This window comes from Lagenorhynchus albirostris, chromosome 6 (assembly GCF_949774975.1).
Source record: "Lagenorhynchus albirostris chromosome 6, mLagAlb1.1, whole genome shotgun sequence".
Classification (NCBI taxonomy): domain Eukaryota; kingdom Metazoa; phylum Chordata; class Mammalia; order Artiodactyla; family Delphinidae; genus Lagenorhynchus; species Lagenorhynchus albirostris.
Genome location: NC_083100.1, coordinates 65338645 through 65341916, shown reverse-complemented (window position 1 = coordinate 65341916; position 3272 = coordinate 65338645). Strand labels below are relative to the sequence as shown.

Genomic DNA, 3272 nt, shown 5'->3' with positions numbered 1-3272 from the left:
TCATATCAGAAATCTTAGAATTGTCTTTGTACAATATTAAATTTTACACATTTATCTGCAATCCACTTATTCTTCCCATTATGGCTCCTTCCAGGAAACTTGACACTCTCCTTTGGTGGTCTCAGGAATCTTTTCAACATAATTATTTCTTAAAAAAAAAGATTGCTTTGAGCATAAAATGCATATGTGGTTCTGCCATATTTATTAAATGGATCTTGAAGTATTTGATTCTTGGTTGAAGGTAGAAGATATCCACACTGGTTTGAAGGGAGTTGTTATCTTCAGAAGTGTTTTTGTAAATCACTCTTCTCAATAACTTCTCCTTTTGTTGATTTACTTAAACTTTCAAGAAACTGTTCAGAAACTTTTACATAAGGAGCTAGGCTGGTCTTCTTATAATCTCTGATTCTATGCTTAATATCAGATTCACCTTCCTTCTCTTTTTCCTATTCACTAGTGGAAATAGTATCCAATTCATGGCACATGGTGCTTATGGTTGGTACAGTAAATGGATCAAACTGATCTACTTTCTGTAAATCAATAAGCACAGTGCAATCTGTTTTAGGTTGACCACTAAAAGGCCTCTTCAGTCAATGGTTGATTCCTTTGCTAACACTGATATCCAGCTGTGGAAAACAGTACTGGAGCGCGATCTCTCACTATAGCCAGGGTCCACATTTGTCATTTTCGATGTTATTCTGACACCTGCTGGCTACCTTCTTCAAATGCTCCCAACCCTGAAGCGAACGGTGATGATTTTGGAAGCTTTGTTGATGTTCATCATGAATTGTTTCAGAAACAAGGCCTACAATCTTATTCCAGCTTTATTTTCAAGTATATCTTGATCAAGACATATTCGTCAATGTATTCTTTTTATTATGTTTATAGATTTTCTGACAAAAGGGTTAATTTTTTCACATAGGTGAACTTTCTGAACGTCTTGGCCACCCTTAACAAGGCTCAAATACTCAACTACCCCAGAAAGTACTTCAGAGGGCAATTTTAGGATTCATCCCAGACCCAGCAATGAACACCTCTCCTTCCAGAATATACCCAGAGACGATGCTTAAATCCCAAATCCTCGGGCTTCCCTGGTGGTGCAGTGTTTGAGAGCCCGCCTGCCGATGCAGGGGACACGGGTTCGTGCCCCGTTCCGGGAAGATCCCACATGCCGCGGAGCGGCTGGGCCCGTGAGCCATGGCCGCTGAGCCTGCGCGTCCGGAGCCTGTGCTCCGCAACGCGAGAGGCCACAACAGTGAGAAGTCCGCGTACCGCAAAAAAAAAAAAAAAAAAAAAAATCCCAAATCCTCCTTCAGGGCTCTGTCGATGGTGCATATGACCGATGTCATGAGAGCCCAGCACTTAGAACATTTGTCTACATCCTCTTTTCCAGATCACTCTGGTTGTTGAAGGATTGGTAGTGAACGTAAATATCCTTCCAACGTAAATGAATATTCACGGTGCCGAAAGTAATTCTTTATCACTCCGCCAAAGTTGAGCCAGCGACAGTACTGGGCCTATGGAAACAGCCTCCGGTAATAAAGCTTAAGCAGCTTGGGCAGCTGGGCTGCGTCCAACGCCTCCACAGAGCGCGGAACTCGTCCCAGGCGGGATGGCCCAGAGAATTGGCGGGAACCTCAAACCGCAGCCTCGGCCACTGCGCAGGCGCGTCGCGGCGTCAGCGGCCGTCTGCAGCCGCCCCCGGGAGTTGTAGCTCGCGCCTGGGAGATGGCCTGGCGCCCGGAGGTTCTGCAGCATCTCTGCCCATCCGCTCTGACAGTGGGTCCAACGCTCAGATGGAGAGAAGGAGGCCATGCCTACTCCAGAAAGAAGTTTTTCTGCGGAAAGGTGAGCCCTTAAGCATATTAAGAATCAGCAGCCCGGTGAAGAGATACGTGAGGCAGGGCGAGGTGTGTGGGAAGGGGCGGGATGTCCCAGGTACTCCCCAGGCACGCCGCTCCTCCTGAATTTCCGCTCTGTTCACCAACCCGGAAGCTCCCAGTGTGATTTTTAGTACACTACGACTTGCCTGCTGCAAACCCCTTAAAACCCGTGTATGCATGAGGACGCGGAGGTTGAAATAGAGGGGGAAGGGTAAGCTTATTTGCTCTCTCTGCTCAGGTGGAACTGCTGCCAGGGGTCTGAGCTCCACAGAGTATGAATTAACTTGAGATAGAGTTCAGAATTTGCTTATTAGTCTCCAAAACTTCAAGGCCAAAATGGTTAAGAAATTGGCCAAAATAAGACATGGTTTCTGTCTGAGTAAAGCTTCAGTTGATTCTTTCAGACCTGGTTATCTAAATTTCAAAACAGTGAGAAAAAGAAACCACTCAATTGGTACTTGACTCTGGTTCATCGACTATCTAAAATAATGCAAAAAGTTAGCATTACTCACATTTTGGGGAGAGGAACTGGCTTAAGAGTATTTTTCCCTATCCTAAGACCATAAATATATGCTCCTATATTTTCTTTAAGAATAGTTCTTTATTAGTCTGTTATGCATTTTTTTTTTTTTTTAAGTCTAGTGAAAAAAAGAACTTGCTGGGGGAGAAGGCCATGGAAGGGCTTGGGTACCATGGAAGATAGAATATATTTAAGTATCTATTCTGTATTTCAGGAAGATAGAGATATTGTTAAATTTTTAAAAAAATGAAAGGAGAGGCAGCAACCAGAAAAAAATTGAAGGATGTATGAATTTAAACCCATCAAAGGAAATCTGATCTGTCAAGTGCAGGGCAGGAAAGGAAAAATGGAAAAAATATAAATAAAAGATATACGGAGAAACTTGGACAAAATAAAGAAAGAAATACAAACAAAGAAGGAAATACAAAGAAACTTGGACAAAACTTGTATTACTGAGCACTGGGTGTCGTAACAAAATACCATAGACTGAGTGGCTTAAACAACACGCTTTTATTTCTCACATTTCTGGAGGTTGGGAAGCCCGCTATGAGGATTCAGTTCCCTGGTAATGGCTCTCTTCCTGGGTTGCAGAAGGCTACCTTCTCACTGTTCTCACATGGTGGAGAGAGAGGAAGCAAGCTCTCTGATGTCTCTTCTTATAAGGGCCTTAATCATAAGGGTCACACCTTCATGACCTCATTGAAATCTGTCTCCACCTCCAGCTGCCATCACATTTGTGGTTTGGACTTCAGCATGTGAATTTTGGAAAGACACGGTTCAGTCCATACTGTTCCACTCCTGGCTCCACAAAATTCATGTCATTCTCACATGCAAAATATATTCACACCATTCCAGTAGCCCCAAGCCTT

The 3272-nt window shown here is 43.5% G+C and overlaps 1 pseudogene; it reads right to left on the bottom strand.

Annotated features, from left to right (window-relative positions):
• Positions 1 to 281: 281 nt before the first annotated feature.
• LOC132521542 (DNA primase small subunit-like) lies at positions 282 to 1815 on the bottom strand (annotated as a pseudogene).
• Positions 1816 to 3272: the final 1457 nt, after the last annotated feature.